The sequence below is a fragment of the Sus scrofa genome, chromosome 17 (genome assembly GCF_000003025.6).
Source record: "Sus scrofa isolate TJ Tabasco breed Duroc chromosome 17, Sscrofa11.1, whole genome shotgun sequence".
NCBI classification, from domain to species: domain Eukaryota; kingdom Metazoa; phylum Chordata; class Mammalia; order Artiodactyla; family Suidae; genus Sus; species Sus scrofa.
Window position 1 is genome coordinate 55545966 of NC_010459.5, and position 18532 is coordinate 55564497.

The 18532-nt window shown below is 49.1% G+C and overlaps 1 long non-coding RNA gene across 1 annotated transcript; it reads left to right on the forward strand.

The window, feature by feature from the left end:
- On the forward strand, positions 1-10246 carry LOC110257366. The gene is made up of 3 exons (XR_002339880.1): positions 1-606; positions 6168-6402; positions 8881-10246. It is a non-coding gene; the product is annotated as an uncharacterized LOC110257366 (long non-coding RNA).

Consider the following 18532-nt stretch of genomic DNA (forward strand, 5'->3'; position numbering starts at 1 on the left):
GGTCAGGGATGGAACCTGTGTCCTCATGAATACTAGGCAGATTTCCACTGCGCCACAACGGGGGCTCCCTGTTTCCCCTTTTAGTCCCGGAAGAAATACATCCCTTTTGAGCTTTCCATTGGGACAACAAACTCGAAATGTTCCATTCGTATGAAATTTTAAGTTCTTTTGGTTAAATATTGGAGGTAAGGCCGCTCATCTTCTGATGAAAGGTAACCCTGGCTGATTTCAAAGCGGGCTTATTGGCTCAACCTATGGGGATTTGAACCGGGCAAGACAGGACCAGGTGATCATAATTTGCCTACATTTGTGCGAAATAGGATAGCCTCGCCCACATTCTACTTTCTGAGCTGGTAGTTATCAAGTGTTGGCCAAAGATGCTCATTCAGCGCATCTGGGGTGGAGCCATATTTTCAATCAGCATCTCGAGATAATTCCAACACAGGTGGTTTAAATCCCACTTTAAGAAACCTTGGGACGCTAGACGTGGAGAGAGTTTCCATCGCGGAGATTTGGCACCTGGGGGCCGTGGGTAAGGTGCTCTTAAACCAGGCCAGACGCCTTCGGGAAGAACTCAACAGGAGGAGCGGGGTCGCGGGACCGCAGGTACCAGTGTGTTTCCGCGCGTGGCTTTCACACAGGAAGGGGCGCTGTGCTGTGACTACAGCTCGGGCAGCGAGGTCCCGCGTGGCCCCCAGGGGCACTGTCAGGGCCTCTGCAATAGTTTCTTTGTTGCCATAACAACTAATGAGACTCAGTTTGACCTTCTTTGTTTCTCTGAGATGCCTGACGTGCAAGGGCTTGTCGCACGGGCATTTTTAATAGGCAGAAGCCAGCCAGGAGCTGCCTGGGAAAGCAAAGATTGCAAAAGTGGTGCAGGGTGAGGGGGGACGCTAGCGTCCAGTCGCTGTGGTTAATGGACCCGTGCAGCCACTGGTCAGCAGCTCCCACCCCAGCCGGTGGCCTTGCCTCCTTATTGTGACCGCAAAGTGATTATCTTTGGCCTTTGGTAAGGATGCAGTCCCCTCTCCTGAGAAGCAGAGCTTGCTTGGGTGGATTTAAAGCTATCAGAGGAGGGTAAGGATTGGTGTTTTGGCTCTGAGTTTTGGCAGACTACGGCTGCGCCTCTTCGTGTGTCTCTGTCGTGCTTCTGTGTTGTGATTGCTTCTTTACACTGGAAACCCTAGGAGGCCGAGGACCAGCTTGAATCATTCGCTTTTCAGTAGGCAGCACCCCTCCTGTGGCCGACCGAATGAAGCACACACAAAAGGCTTCTGCAGGAAGGGTCTGTGAACTCTGGTGGAGGCCGGCCCGACTCCCTGCTTTTGTCAATAAAGTTTTATTGGGACACATGTATTACCAATGGCTGGATTTGTGCCACAAGTGCAGAGGTGAGCAGTGGTGCCAGGGGCCACGTGCCCCCTCCAGGAAAGGTTTGCCGAGTCCTGTTCCCTGTGCTCCCTGCCCTCAAAAAGCCACTGCTCATCTAGGCTCACTGGTATTGCAAGCATCTCAAACTCGTGTCCTCCATGGGAGGCCCCCCTCTGGGCAGGGCCTGCTGCCCCTCTGGGCAGGGGTCACTCTTTCTGCAGATCTTTTGCCTAGAAATATCTTATGTTCCTCCACTCTTGCAAAATCAACACTTCCTACAGACACCAGTTAAACTCCAGGCTCTGAGTTGCTTCCTGAGACCCCCAGCCCAGTTAGGAGCTTTGAAAGGACTCAGAAGGGCTCCTGTGTAGCGCTAATTATCTCTCATAATGGCATTTTCACATGCTTATTGGATTGACTGCCTTCTCCGTGCTTCTCAAGCTCCCTGGGGGCAGGTGCTGTGTCTAACTGGCTAAGTTTTGTACCCCCAGCACCAAATGAAACACCTCGTTCACTTAGCAGGTGTTCAATAAATGTTCATTTCGTAAAGAAATGGGAAGTGAGACAGCTAACAAATACGTCGTTAAATCACAGTCTTAGGCAATATAGGCTCTACCTCAGGTGAGCAGTATAGAGGAATGCCAGGGAGCCCTCGCTTTTCTGGAACTCCTGTGTGGGCCAAGCATAATCCCGACACCATCCCTGTGAGAGAGATGACTCCAGAGTCCCCTCATTTTACTGCTACACATGTGGTTCCCAAACTGTGTGCCGAGGTACCCCAGGGTGCCCTGGGGAATTCACAGAGACGCTGTGGGATATATTACGTTTTTGCAGGAAACGAGGATGTTGAGTATCCTTGGGAGCTACTGTCTGGAGGCTGCTGGGTTTCAACATTAGATCACGTTAAATTCATTTCTATGATATCGATTTTTGTGACGCTGGGTTCCCGGTGATAAAAAGCAAAGGTACGATGGGAAAATCAGTGTGGACAAGGAAGTGAGGCGGCCTTGGGGTCCCGTCTGATTTCCAGAATTGAACTTCCAGTGCCCAACAGACACACACATCCCCTTAGCAAGTAACTGTGCTTAGTTAAAAATCAAATGTAAAATATATTTTTCTTTTAAGTGTATTTTTTAACGGCTCCTAATTTGTTAGGACATCATAAATGGCTTGGACCAAATAACTAGTACTGGTAGGTATAACTAGTACTGCTAGGTGTCTCTTGGTGCAAGCCTATTATGGAAAACTGACTGAGAACCCAAGCGCCCTGTGCAGAGAGGAAATGGGAGCAGCTCTTGCTCCCTGCTCCCAGCCGCCCCCAGGGGCAGGCTCTCAGGTTTAAGTCTTTGGCCCCCCCATGTCTGGTACCCACAGCAGGGCTGGTTTCATGGGCGCAGCCCGTACGGTCACATAGGACTCCACGCTCACAAGACCTCCCATTTGGTTTAAAGCTCTGCTGCTTCATCCTGAAATCCTTAATACATGTATCTTTGAACTGGTGTTTGTTAAGTCCGACGGGGATGATGGGGCAGGAAGGTGAGCAGAAGTGGTGCCTGCAGTGCGTGTCCACTTGCTGTCCCTTGGTGTCTCATTTGCATTCATCATGCCCCGTGAACACAGAATTCCAGAGGCCCCGAGATGCCTGGGGGTCCAGGGATCCCCAGAGCAAGTACAACGCAAGTTCCCCTCCATCACGGAGTCAGCAGGAGCCCTGACAGCCCGCGAGGCTCGCTCGCTGAGTAAGGACTGGCTCCAAATGGGCGAAGGAGGCAGTGGGGCTCTCGGGAAACACAACCAACCAGCTGAGCCTGTGACATCCTTTCTCGGGCAGGGCCCTTCCTTGCGTGACTAGAAGGAGAGCAGCGATGGACAACCTACCTGCCTCTTCCCTTCGGTCCTTATTCATCCGAAAGCCGGAGGGGTTGGCCTGTCCTCCTGTCAAGAAGGGATGTAAAAACCGTTGTGTGGGTTCTGTGCCGCTTTCCTCCTGTTCCGACCAGAACAGGATGCACGTGCACTTACGAGCTGCGCAAGGTGTGTGACTCTGGCAGCTCAGCCTGTGAATTAAATGCTCTCATAGGACCATTTACAATGAACATAGCCGGGGGGAAAAAAAAAAAAAAAAAGCGTTCCTGTTGTGGTGCAGCAGGAACAGACCTCATGCATATCCCTGAGAATGCAAGTTCGATTCCTGGCCTCGCTCAGTGGGTTAAGGATCCGGCGTGGCCGTGCGGCTGTGGCGTGGGCTGCAGTCCCGGCTCAGATCCCGCCCTCCCACGGCTGTGGTGTAGACTGGCAGCTGTAGCTCCACTTTGAGCCTTAGCCTGGGAACGGCCATATGCTGCCGGTGCAGCCCTAAAAAGACTAAAATCAATCAATCAATCAATCAAATGGATATAGCGTGATGTGAAGATGGCCACTAAAATTTGGGCTAATATAAAATTTTGGCTTTTCTTATGACATTAATAGCAGATAAGAAACACAATGACCGAGAATAAGAAAGGACACCGCTTTACACTGCCGGTCTGTGAATGGCACGTCTTTCTTGCTTTGCGAACCCCGAGGCCGGTGCTTGAGTTGCGCACGGGGTCTCCCCGGTCCTGTGGCCAATCCCGTGCACGAAGTGCTGGACGCGAAGGGGAGCTGAGTGGGCTGAGGATACGGTTCCAGGTGACTTCTGCCGCCTCTCTCCTGCTTCCACGTGTGGCTTCCAGCCCAGACGACTGCTTGCCTTTCAAACCTTCCAGTCCAGTCATTTATAATAATTGACCTCGACTGAAGCCACGCTACGCAGTTCCTATTTTAAGCAAATGTCCCAAGCCAGTCACAGTGGCTGCCCAGAGCTAAATACTGTGGAATTATTTTCCTCATCACTGAACTCCTTTTAAAGTCGTACCTTCAGAACAAAGAAAGAAAGAGGAGCATTTGGTTATCAAAGGAAGCCAGCCCCCAAATTTACTCCCCGTTAGCTGTCATGCAAATTTCCAGCCAGAGGCCTGGCTGGATGGCTTTGAAGATAAAGATCACAGTGCAGCCCTAGAAAGGCTTCAATGGGGTTTCTGATGATCCTCTGATTTGCCAGGAGAAGGAAGAAAGGAGCAGAGAACAATAGGAGGGACCTGCTCTGAAGGCACAAAAGCCCAGTGTCTAATTCTGGGCCTCTCCTTGCCTGGAGGAAATGTCAGTTAACAGCCAAGGGGTCGGAGGGGCCCAGACAGAATTTCCCCACTGAGCCGATCCGTGAGAGCTCAGTTCAAGCTCCTGGTTTGGGGAGGGGGGAAGTCTTCTCCTTAAGGGAAGGGTTGGTAAATATTACGTCAAACCAGTTTTTTACTTTGCAGACGTCTAAGAAATTCACATGCAGTCAACCCAAGGTCATAACCCCGGGCCGGCTCGAGAAGGCAGAGTTTTTATTGCAACAGGTCTGAACGTTGTAAATCAACTCTGATGAAAACAGTTTTAAAAAATCACGGAAAAAGTTTTCTGAGAAAAAAACAAATAAAAAAACCCAGTTTGGCTGGGGGTGGTTGTTTTTGCACCAGTAGCTTTTTCAGAGGTTGGTGAAGGAAGGTCTCCTCATTTTCTAACTGGCCATAGGATAGTTGACTGCAATGCCTTTGTACCAAATGTCTAGAGACACGCAAATGATTCTTAGCCAGGAGCTGCCCAAACAGTGGGGTGGTGGGAGGAGTGAGGCCCTGTGTTGGCAGGTGTTTCCCCTGGAGGTGTGGTGACTTCCTTGAAGCAGCTGGGCAGTCAGTCATCTAGCAGCAAAGTGCAGCGAAGGTTCTAGTGGGAGGTGCAGCCCTTCCACCACTGTCAACCCAACAGAGAACAAGTTAGGAAGGCAAAGCCACGGAGGGGCCGTTTTGCCAGATGAAGGCCAGATGAAGGCTCTGGGGCAAATAGGAGTCTTCCCCCCTCATCCTGAAAAGGTGGGAATGTGTACCACGCCTCTTGCGAGTTCCTATAATCTTTACACACCCCGTCATGCACCAAGAGAAACCACTTCCAACATCCATTCTGCAAAGCTTCTGGTGTGACCCGATGTAGAGACAGTTGACAGAGTTTGGTGAATGTGTTTTTTTGTTTGGTTTTTGGTTTTCTTTCTTTCTTTTCAGGTCCATTTACAACTCTGAGAATGTAGATTTCCAATTAGGGTATTGCAAGTATTACACATGTCGTTTAAAAGAAATACATATCACCTTCTTTGCTATCTGTATTATTTTAAATTATAGCGACTCCAGGAGTTCCTGAAATTTAGGAGAACTCTTTTCCCAGGAAGGTCTTCCAGGGTTGGGGTTCCAAGGACCCCACTTTTGGAACTGAGGTGGTGGGAGGAGGGAATTTTGACCTGGGAGGGCTCTCGGTTATTGTGTAGTTATGGTACTCTGTATAAGTCACCCGACCTCTCTGTGTTCTGATTCCTGAAGTAGAGGTAACAGCAAAAATAACTTTTTAAAATGCCTTGCCATCTACTATAAAAGAGAGAGCAAGAACTTGAAAAGCTTCAGAAATAGCTGGACTGCAGAGCTGATTCAAAATCCTCCTCTATCAAATAAGAGCAACAATTCTTCCATCCATTTGATTAAGACCAAATGAAGTCCACAGGTCTGAAAATTCTTTGGAAATGGTAAAAAAATAAATAAAATAAAATAAATAAAACTAATTCACCTGTGAGCTGCTCTTAGAGTCACTGCCGAATGTCCCCTGGGGGGCAAAACCAGTAACAACCAGTTGAAACCAGTAAAAGAAAGCGCAGATAAAATGTCTACTGGGATTCTTTCCTCCTGCAGGCTGAGCGAGCACATGGGCCTCAGCTCATGCGGCCAGACGTCCTCAGAGGATCTGTGACACAGTCCTGACAAGAGCTGGGGTTTCAGAGCCAGGCTGCCTGGGCTCAGGTCCACCTCGGCCGCTTCTCACTGTAAATCCTCAGATTGGCGATAGAAACAGTTTGCCTCTACTTGTAAAGCAGGAGTAACAGCAGTCCCTTCTTCTTAGAGTTCTTAGGAGGACAAAGTAACACAGGTAATGTGTCTGGGGCAGCACCATCACGCCATAAATGTTGGTTTTTGTTAATGACGGCGGCGTTCTTTTTTTTTTTTTTTTTTTTTTTTTTTTTGGCTTTTGTCTTTTTAGGGCTGCACCCATGGCATATGGAGGTTCCCAGGCTAGGGGTCTAATCGGAGCTGTTGCTGCTGGTCTATACCAGAGCCACAGCAACACAGGATCCGAGCCGCATTTGCGACCTACACCACAGCTCACGGCAATGCCAGGGAGCAAGGCCAGGAGTCGAACCCGCAACCTCGTGGTTCCTAGTCGGATTCGTTTCTGCTGCGCCATTGACGGGAACTCCGATGATGTTACTTTCAGCCTATGCTAAGCCAGGGCTGCATGGGCCTCGTACCCGCCGTGGCCAGCTCTTCCTGGCTGGCCTGGACTTGCCTGGTGTCAGGACAGAACGCCCCATGTCCAGGGAAGCCCCCGAGTCCCGGGCAAACCCTGGCAGTTGGTCACCCTATTCATACCCAGCAGAGCAGCTGAATATTTTGTTGATTCCTGTTCACGGTTTGGGTCACAAACACCGTGTACATTAATTACCGAGAACGGAGCTCTGCAGCCAGGGCCAGGGTTCAGTGTATCTCACCGTCCAGCCGGAGAGGTGCCGATAAGCTGAATTTTGGATCACGTGGCAGGATCACAGAGCAGCATTTTCCGCAACGGTTTATGGTGCAGACAGCAGTGTGTTGAGTGAGAGGATAGCACTTGAGATAAAAAGGAGCAAGCAGATAAGACTCAGCCAGGCAGAAGTAGATGCAAATGACACACCTACTTTTACTGGCCTGAAAAAACAGCTCTAGTGTCTTGTGGTAGAAATAAGACATTTACACAAATAAATGCGGCCTGGGGAGGTGGCCACTGCAGACACATTGGCAAATCGACAGTCTGACATTGTGTCTGTCTTGCTCAGGTGCTATAGCCAAGGGCAGAGCGGCCTGGATTATCTCATTCTGGTGAAAACCAAAGAATGTTCCAGGCTTCTGCGAGGCTGAAACTTTCCTGACCTAGGTAGTATTTTCACAGATTAAGTCATGCCCTGGGACCAGGAGTCATTTTCTTTTATAGGAATTATGGCTGTTGGAGCAGACCCTGCTGATAGCCCACTCAAGGTCCATTTTCTTTCCTCCATACCAACATTTTCACTTATGAACAACTCTGATTTTCTTGGAGGGGAAGCAGTGATTCTACTTGAAAATACTTACTTTTCTAGATTCTCCGGGATGTCCTGGGACTCAATCCTAGCCTGCAGAAGGCTTCCTTTCCCCTATAAAACAAAACTTCTAAGGCAAAGGCTTTTATACCTCATCCTTGGCACCTGCCTCTTCATCTTGCCTGGAATGTAGATGAGATGGCTGGAGGTGGAGAAGCCATCTTGCTTCCATGAGGAGCAAAGACCCTTGGTGAGGACTTCAGAGAGGAAGCTAGAAGGAGGAGCATCCTGTATGACTCCCCATGAGTAGCTATACCGGGGCTGCCCTTTATATGAAAAATTCCCACTTGGCGAAATTCCCAGTGTGGCTCAGTGGTTAGCAAACCCGACTAGCATCCATGAGGATGCGGGTTTGATCCGTGGCCTCGCTCAGTGGGTTAAGAATCTAGTGTTGCCTTGAGCTGTGTTGTAGGTCAAAGACGAGGCTGTTGTAGGTCAAAGACGAGGCTCAGATCTGGCACTGCTGTGGCTGTGGTGTAGGCAGGCAGCTATAGCTCTGATCAAACCCCTAGCCTGGGAACCTCCATATGCCTTGGATGCAGCCCTAAAAAGACATAAAAAGACCAAAAGAGAAAAAAAGAGAAAAATTTCCCCTTGAATAAGCCACTCTAGGTGGCATGCATAGCCAACCATAATCCTAATTGAGCTCGTAGGTATTTGTGTCAACAGTGTTTGGCAAATGTTGGGAGCATCCAAACCTTGCAGGAACGTGGCCTCCCGGTAACATTTTTGTGGGTGCAATGCTTCTAGTTTCTGGAGTTTTTCCATGATACCGTCCATTAGACACAGTAGGTGCACTGCCTGGGACTCGCCATTCTTTCAGAGGCCCATAACAATATTTTCCTTTCTTTTAAAACCAGAAGGAAAATCTAACACGGATTATATTGGCCTTGATATAAACTAGTCACATAATGTAGTTTTTAACACCATTTTATGGAGGAAGAGGCTCCTGACAGCAAAAGTATTTATGGGCCCATGAAAGTCATTATGTGGCCTGAGATACTGCCTTATCTTCAAAGGGAGTGGGTCTCACTGCTTCCGGATAATTTTTCTTTCCCAAATCGGCCTTCTTTGGATATAGGAACGTGCCCACATTCAGCAGAGGAAACAAAGGTCCCTGGGAAGGGTTCCGTGTGCAACAGAAGTGGGTTTGAATCCCAGGGTGACGTTAGGCAAATTTCTTAATTTCCCCGGGTATCAGTTTTCCAACATGGATTTCTGTATTTATTCCACAGTGATTTGAAGGCCCACAGCGTAGCAGGTGCCAACTGCACGGAACTTATCTTCTGGAGGAGGATAGGAATTGACGTGCAGGGCGTTCAAAACTGGACCCTCCATTCCGTTTTTAATTCCCGTGGCTGTGGGCTCCAAGCTTCCTGCACAGTCCGCTGGGATCTTTGCTGTTGCTGGGCGGAACATCGGGCTTGGGAAAGTGGCTCTGTCTACCTTTTGCAAAAGAACAATGGTTTTCACTTGAATTTAATTAAGGCCCAGTGCTTCTTTCCATCCTTACCGTGGTGTCCCAGCATCTCTCCTCTGATGATGTTCTCCTGGAGAAGTGTCTGTAAAACTCATTCGCTAAGCACAGCAATCAGACAGCGGGGTAGGGTAGGATAATTCAGAGACCCACTTAACCATCTTTCACTGGAGGAAGCTGTCAGAATTTCAGACCTGGCTTATTTTTTTGTTGTAGGGATTTTTTTTTTTCTTTTGTCTTATAACTCCCTTACAGATCCGTCTGTGGGGGAAAAAAAGCAATTGGTTATTAGAAAAATGTGTATTTCCCCATTATAATACACTGCGCCACATCAGAGCACACTGAAGAGTCTGTAGTACGTTCTGAAAGTGCCAAACGTAATTTGTATGCAAATATCTCATGCAAAGGATTACTTTTATCTTTTTCAATTGCAGGCAGAAAAACACACCAAGTGAATCTGAGACAAACATAGGCTAGATCCTGCTGTGATTAAAAAACCACCCTAATGCAAAGCTGCCTGTAGAGAAGAAGAGGAAATTTCTCTTGTATTAACTTATTCAGATTCTGTGTAAGACGTAGCAGTGCCGCTTTCCTCCAGGACACAGAGCTTCCCTCTTCTATCAAATGTGTCTAATCGCAGCCTGTTTGCTCCCTGTCTGGTCCCAAAGAGGCACCAGAGAGAAACTGTGTGCCAACGTATTCCATGTGGGGCAGAGATAATCCCATGGAAGCCTTGCTGGCGTGTACCAACCTAACACAATAATTGCCAAATCGCCGCTCCCCCATCCTGTGAGAGGCCACAGCGTCGGGTATATTCTCAGGGGGCCTTTTCTTATCCGGCCTGTGATCAGATGATGCCTAGCCTGTGCCTAGCCATGCAGGGGGCACTTGATTTAAGAGATGGAAGCTGTAAACATACCCAGCACATTATTCAACTCTGTATACAAATAATTCAGGGAAGCTAAGACGGCCCAAAGCCCCCAAATCCACTCCCCGTGGTGTCTTCCGTTTCATCTCTTCTCAATGAACATTTGCTTAAAGCTGAACTTCTCCAGGGGAGCAGGGAAGAATAATTTACTGAGTAATCATATTCTCCCAGTCCAAGAAAAAAAAAAAAAAAAAAAGCCAGAGTAAAACACACCCCCACCCCCACCCCACACCCATACATTCATTTACGTATTGACTCCTCAAATGTGACTAACCTCGGTGTGTGCCCAGCAGCATGTTAGATGCCAGGCAATACAAAGAACTCAGACACCGAAGTGACTTCTCCAGCAGCTTCGCCCCGTGTGGGAGAGCTGGAGAGGACAGAGGTGCAAGGTCAGTGTCCCCGACTGTCCCCTCTCTGGAGCACATGCTGGAAGCCTGCCTGTCTCATCTCCTTGTGCAGAAGCCTCTGCTGCAGCCATGGCACAGGCCCCTCACTGCACTTCCCTGCTAGAGCGAGGATGCCAGGCTCCTGATGGCCGTGCACTGGTTCCCTCCTTCTGCCACGCAACACGTGTTAATACTAAGTGTTATTATGTGCTTGAGACACTGGAGACAGTGGTGAGCAAAGGGGTCCGTGCCCTCCCGGTGTTTAGAGTCTAGTTCAGGGAAGCAGAGCAGGTTGTTTTGGTTATGCCAGCTGTTGCCAGCCGCGGCTGAGAAGGCCACGCAGGGATGGGTGTAGGGAGTCCCAGCTGCGGCCTTGTAGCTTTAAGTAGGGTGGGTAAGGAAGGTCACGGTAAGAAGATAATTTTGAGAAGGACCGAGGCTCAGAGCATCTGGGGGCGTTCTAAGAAGCTGTAAGGCTGGGATGTCTGAGGCACCGTAAGTGGGGACAGGTTTTGCTGGAGAAGAGTGAGTTTGTTGGGGGAGCCAGGGAAGGGCAGGTCAGGGTGCCAAGGACCGTCCAGGTTGGGGGATGGCCCGGGAGGAAAGTACAGATGGCAGCTTGTTTGTCCTTGACGAGGTCCAGACTTACAGAGCAGGTGGCAGATGGCATACTGTGGAAGACGTCGGCTTCCAGCTCTTAATCGTGGAAGGGTTTCTACTTGCTGCTAAAAGCTTTTGTGCCAGTCAGCTCATCTCTGGTGTCCAGTGGAAGCTCCTTGCCCTCACCCCTGTGTGCATGCACGTGTGCACGTTTCCATCGCGGCGTGGAAAGAGCCACATCCCTCTTGACCTGGTAGATTGAGTCAAGTGCTGGAAGGTACACTTTCCCAGCGCAGATGGAAAATACAAAGGGCCTATCGCATCCCTCAGGCACCATAAATGAGTGGCCTGACGGGGACTGTCTGATGTACCCAAGGAGGCCACTGTCATCGCATCCATACACGACAACTGCCTTCACTTCTGTATCCATGGCTGCCATGCCAATCCATCACACATTTTTTCCCGACAAGCTCGGCGGAAAGGCCAGAGTCCTCAGAATGGCCTTCAAAACGTCCTATGCAACGAGCCATGCCAACATCCCCTGCCCCCGGGGTTTTTTTATTTCTTTACCATGCTGGCCCCTGGTCCTCCTGAACCAACCCCTCCCCTGCTGCCACGCTCAGGCCTGGGTCTCTGCACTGTCTGGTCCCTCTGCCTCACTGCTCTTCCGCCAGCAATGCCCATCCCTGATTTCGCTTACTTTTGTCAAGATCTTTGCTCGAGTGACTCCTTCCCAACCTCATATCCTGACCGCTCTAATTAAAAACGACTCCTGGAGTTCCTGTCATGGCGCAGTGGTTAACGAATCCGACTGGGAACCATGAGATTGCGGGTTCAGTCCCTGCCCTTGCTCAGTGGGTTAACGATCCGGCGTTGCCGTGAGCTGTGGTGTAGGTTGCAGACTCGGCTCGGATCCCGCGTTGCTGTGGCTCTGGTGTAGGCCGGTGGCTACAGCTCCGATTAGACCCCTAGCCTGGGAACCTCCACATGCTGCGGGAGCGGCCCAAGAAATAGCAAAAAACAAAACAACAACAAAAAAAAACGACTCCTGCCTCCCGCCCCCAGCCACTCCCATGATGCCCAGTACTCTACAGGCTCTGCCTGTTCTCCTGAAAGCACCTACCTTTGAACACGTCACAAAATTGAATTCCTTTTTTATGATTTTGGCTTATTGTCTTCCCCCTACAACTTCCAGGAGGGCAAAGATTCTTTGCTCACTGATTCATGCTAAGCCCAGGAGAGGGCTTGAGCCATGGGCAGTACTCCGTGCATAGCTGCTGAATGGATGATGTGCCCCTAAGTGGGAAAGAGAGACATAGTGCGCCATTGTAAATAACACCATAATTGGGATAAATTACGAATTTATGTATGTTTATTTACAAAGCTATAGTATATGTGTGTGACTAGTGAACGTACACATGTATAATGCGTGTATGTAGATACACACACACTCAACTCACAGAGGGTGGAAATGCCAAACAGCCTAAATATTAAGCATTCAGGTCTGGATCTGGGGTAAATTTGAATGTCTTTTGGTGAATGTCAGTTTATATTGTCTGATTTATGCAGGCACTACATAACGCTTTTATAATCTGGGAAGAAAATCCACGAAGTCTATAAACGATAGGTTCTTCATTTTCTTTCTGGGGTGTTTGCTCTGACTGATCTTCGCCAAGCTGGATGGCTGAAACAGAGAGTGAAGTTGGCTTCCCTGAGAATGTTAATTGCGTTTCTGCTGCTCGTCTCCATGACGGAGTCCGGCAGGTGGGGTCTGCAGGGCTCCGTAGGGCCCCCAGTTCTGGGTACCTTCAGTCAGTGAGGCTAGAGCTGCTCTTTTAAGCAGCAACATGATTGAGTTCGGCAGCGTCTTCCCATATGGAAACCCCTGTGCGTGGCAGACTAGATAATTATTAGTTTGCTCCTAACACCCTTTCAGCTGAAAACCCCACAATTCAATTTGCCTGCAATTATAAAAACTCTAGTTTTGTGTTGTCGTTCATATAAAAGCTTTCTGTTTTATTTTCTTATCTAAAAATCCAAACAAGTGCATTGTTGAAAATACCAAAGTGTGTAAGAGTAAAGTAAAGAAGAAAAAAATAGTGAGCTGTAATCCCACCTACTGCATATGACCACTTTTTTTTGCTCTTTAGGGCTGCATGTATGGCATATGGAGGTTCCCAGGCTAGGGGCTGAATTGGAGCTACAGCTGCTGGCCGACACCACAGCCATGGTAATGCCAGATCTGAGCCTCGTCTGCAGCCTACACCACAACTCACAGCAATGCTGGATCCTTAACCCACTGAGCGAGGCCAGGGATCAATCCAGCATCCTCATGGATACTAGTCAGAATACTTACTGCTGAGCCACAACAGGAACTCTCTGTAGAGTCCATTTTTATTTTAAAAATCACAGCTATTTTTTAAAGAGTTGATTTTTTAATTTTACTCAAAATGATATGCTAAGAATTTTGGGATCATGAAAGAAACTTAAAACATACTTTTCATTGGTTTCATTATATTCCAATATATTAATTTTCCACAAATTAATTATTGCTCTTCACGTGAGCATTTAAGTTGGTTCCAAACAGTTTCTCATTATTCATGATGATGTAATGAACATCCATGAATATTCATCTTCAGCTGTGAATCCTAGAGGTGGAACCACTGAGTCAAGAGTGCATGTCACCCTGGTCATTTTCAAAAATAGCTGAACAAAGTTGCTCTCTCTCAACTGTCTTTTTGCTATGTCTGTTTGACTGTGTCCTTGCTATGAATGAATATTAAGCGAAACAAACATTTGTGGCTGAAAATTAGTCATGGCATGCCCCTTGCAGGTCCCAGAACTGAGCAGGTGACAGCATGTAGGGCCTTTCATGGAACCTGCCCACCTGCTGCCCTGGAGGAGTGAGAATTCTGTACCTACTGATGACTCACTTTGGAGTGGCAAAGAGCACTTGTGGGCAGAAGTACCCACATCCTTTCTTCTGTAAGGGATGTAGTTGCATGTAGCCTAACTTCCTGTTCCCCTGGAAACTTGATGCCACGTAGGCTAACTTCCTGTTCCCCTGGAAACTTGATGATGCCACGTAGGCTAACTTCCTGTTCCCCTGGAAACTTGATGATGCCACGTAGGCTAACTTCCTGTTCCCCTGGAAACCTGATGAAGATGCCCTGCCAGCTGTGTCACCAGGGCACACCGGGTAGGGGAGCATGCCCACTGGGTGGAGTACCCCGTGGGCCTGGCAGCAGCCCCGCGTGGACCATGTGGTGTGAGAAGACATGACTTAGGGTGCCCCTGGGAGTGATGGCTCTTGTCACAGGGCATGTCCCTTGCATGGAACCTGTGCCCCCACAGAAGAGGAAGGCGTTCTGCTGCCCTTCTGGCGGCTCTGTTTCCTGGCTCGCATCCCCCCCACCCTCCGAGGGGTTAAGTGTGGTCAGCGGTTATCGTAGGCCTCCGAATATCTAGTTAAGCCCCAAACCATGACCCTGCTAGTGTTATAGCCTCAGAGTCACGGAGACCTAGATCCCAAACCTATATCCCCCTCATCCCCCCATAAACTCACTCAGCTGGACTCAATCCCTTGAAACCCAGTATCCTTCCGTATAAAACAGGGAGGTTAGCAGTACACATCCCCTAGGTATTAGAAGGATAGAATAAAATACTGGATGAAAAGAATCTGACGCCAAATTAAGATGTTTGCACACAGCACGGAGTTCCCCTTGTGATGAAGGGGAAATGAACCTTGAGGAACCATGAGGTTGCGGGTTCGATCCCTGGCCTCACTCGGGGGGTTAAGGATCTGGCCTTGCCTGTGAGCTATGGTGTGGGTTGCAGACACGGCTGGAATCCAGCATTGTATGGCTGTGGTGTAGGTCCGCAGCTGTAGCTCCGGTTCAGGGGCTAGCCTGGAACTCTCCATGTGCCCTGGGTGTGGCCCTCAGAAACAAACAAACAAACAAAAAGATGTATTCACAGAGCAGTACGTGGTGTTATGGTCATTGATAAAACTTAACATTATGCACCTGCTGTTCTGGTCGGGGCTGGCTCCATGGATGTGTGACCCACGCCCAGGAGTCCCCTGCTTGGTGTAATGCCTGGCGGTGGGCTTCCCGAAATTCCTAGTAATCCCTGAACACGGGGCCTGTGCTCGATTTTTGTCACCAGCTACGTCGCTGGTTCTGATTACAGGATAAGATGTGCCTGATGTGCGAACACACTTTTACAGAATCCCGACCATGTGCTTCCTGGGCTCCCTGAGAAGCTGAGGGGGGGCTAGGGGGGGAGGGGGAAGGACGGGCGATGGGTCACGTGATGTGCTCCGCCGGCTGCCTTACTCCTCCCCGCAGCTCAGCAGGGGCAGTAACCTCCTTAACCCGTTTTATCCGTGGGAAACTTGAGGGGCGTAGAATTTCAGCCACCCTTGGCCCCTGGGCTGGCGGCACTGCCTTCGGCGGCTCTGCAGATGGGGAAGGTGAGGGGCTCGTGCAGGTCTGCACGCAGCCACCGTTGCCCACAGGCTCCTCGCCGCCTGTGCCTAGTGGCGGTGGGGTCCCCGCGGGGGAAGCCTCTCCCGGGGGCTGCAGGGTTCACTAGAAACACGGTAAGCGCTCCGCATCACAGGCTCTGGAGACTTTTTTTTTTTTTTTTTAAACAAATAAAACCCCTGCACGCCCATGGAATGGCAAAGAATGGTTTCAGCTTTGCTCCTGCGAAGCTCTGAACGGTGCAGGATAACGGGACAGCTCCAGGCGCTCAGCGGGAGGGTCTCCCTGTGATATTTTCATGTCCTCCTTAACTTTCACGAGGACAGCCGGGTCTCCTGTGGCGCTGAGGCCTCATGATGTGTTCCCGTGGCCACTGCTCCCAGAGCCCTCTTTGGAGTCTTGACTGGTGTCAAACTTCGCTTATCAGCACGTCATCATTCCTGCCTCTCAGAGCCAGGGGAGTGTGGCTTAAGAGTGTGGGGATCCCCTGCCCAAGCGCCCAGTTCTGGGCCTTCCCCACTTTGCTTGCTCTTCTGCTCTTCTTGGAAGGAATCTTCAAGAACGCTCACTCCTGGAGTCCCCATCATGGCTCAGGGGTTAATGAATCCAACTAGGAACCATGAGGTTGCCGGTTCAATCCCTGGCCTTGCTCAGTGGGTTAAGGATCTGGCGTGGCAGGGAGCTGTGGTATAGGCTGGCAGCTACAGCTCTGATTAGACCCCTAGCCTGGGAACCTCCATATGCCCCGGGTGCGGCCCTAGAAAAGGCAAAAAGACAAAATAAAATAAAATTAAAAAAAGAAGGCTCACTCTTGACCTTCAGCATCTCCAGCTTCACCTGACCTTGTTTAAATCATTCTTGTTGCTTCCTTGACTCAGGTCGCCTCCTCGACCTGTCCACTGGCTCCGGAGCCCTCGGCATGGTCCCTGTGCTCCTCATTAGTGACTTCAGTTGCCTTTTGGGACCTTTTACTACCTGGGGTTCCTGTCAGACATGGACCAAGACAAGGGACCGTGTCTGCCTTGTTCATCTCTGAATTCTCTGCCTTTCCAACAACAGCTGGGGAAGCGTCAACCTTCCTAGAAGGATCTCTTTGGCAAAGTCCAGCCATGTACATGAAAGTCTGAAATAGTCTACAAGACCTGGGCCCCCCTGAGGTTATGCATGTTAAAAGGCCACAGAGCTCAGGACGTAAAACCCCCTCTCAGTGCTTTCATACATCAAACACCTCCATCTCCACTATGACGCGGCCAAGGGTGGTTCAGGCACCATTTGGATGCCTCCAGTGGTGGTGAGCTCGCTACCTACTTGAGTTGAGGCAGCCTAATGCATTGGAAGGTGGATCAGTGGGTGGAAGGTTTCACTCACTGAATGGTTTTTATTGGAGGCTGTCCCTGTGTCAGGCCGTTTGCGGGGGAAACAAGGGCAGGCAAAACCAAGCCTCTATCCTCCAAGAGTTATAAGGGAGAAGGTAGATAATATTCACGTAAACAATTAACATGCCAGGTATAATTATTGCTACGGAAGAAGAAAAGCAGGGTAGACGGCAGGCATGGGAGGGAAAGGCTATTCTAAACAGACTGGGCAAGAAAGACCTTCCTGAGACCTGCGTACATTGAGGGAGGGAGACATGAGAAGCTTTGAGGGAACAGGCTCTTCAGGTAGAAGGACCAGCAAGAGCAAAGGCCCTGGGGCAGGAAGAGGGCCAGGGGTCAGCTGCTGTAGGCCTTGAAGGTCAACATAAGCATATAATTTGGCCCCAGGTTTGATGGAGAGCCAGTAAAGGGCTTGAGAAGGGCAGTGAAGTGGTCCTGTTTTAAAAGGACCCCTCTTTGGTGATGAGATTTTTAGGGAAGAAGGGAAGTGGCGTGGAGATCAATAAGGAGGTGACTGGTCTTCAGGTTCCTTGGGCAGGTTTGTCTCCCAACCAGGCCAGGATCACAGCTCTGCTGCTCTCACCTGGAAAAGTGTATTTCTCCACGGGAGATGCAGATGTCCCTGGTCCTAGCACTGCTTTCTATTGGCATGACAGAGGGATGCATGAGTCTGGTGCAAAGTCTGGTACCTGGGGTAGGTTTCCACATAGCTCCTTCCCTGGCCAGACTGTATATTAGGCGTGCATCTCCGTCCACAACACAAGAAGCCCAGATATTACATTTCCAAATTTCTTTCCCATTAGATTCAATTCCTGTTTGGGACCTGTCTAGCTGGATTGGTGGGAGAATCTATCTCAGCTACTATCAGGGCTCCTTCCTCACCTGGGTTGTGCAAAGGTCCTGGGGTCTTTTGCTGATGTACTAGGAAGGGGTGGCTGGTTATCTCTGAAATACCCTCTGCTTCACTTTGTCCTTTGAAGTCCAATAGCTCTACTGATTCTGTGCTCTAGTTAGGGAATAGAAATTTGGGGCAACACTGGAAGTTTCTGTTTGAGACAAATGATGTGGAGGTGGTACTCATTAAAAAGGGGACATAGTTTAAGTCAAAGGAATTAATCTCTAACTGTGGGGTTTTGTTCACTTAAACTCAATCAGCATAATATTAATATCCATTTTGGAAAGACAGCATATATATACATACATTTGTCTTCTCTTCCTTAAACATTGAGTTCACAGCACTCCAGTGCTGATTAAGACATTGATCTATACTCCGGCTCCATGCATCTTAGCAGAGGAGGAAGTCACAAGAAGCAGAGTTCTACTGCAGGAACAGCAGGTGGTGACTGTGATTTGAGCAAAGATATGCTTCTTATTGCTGGAATCATAGCCAACCAGGGCTGTCAGAGCGACCTTGGGCCTGGGATGTTAAATTCTCTGGGTAAATTATATAGAAATGAGAATCGTATTTCCCTTATTGTGAAATAATGATAAAAAAATCTTTATTGACCAATACTTATTTGAAGGCTTACTAAATATGAGACCTTCCCTGTTCTCCTGGAGCTTACACTCCAACAAGTGAGATAAATAAGAAAAAAAAAATCAGATGGTAATAGTTTCCATGAAAAAAATC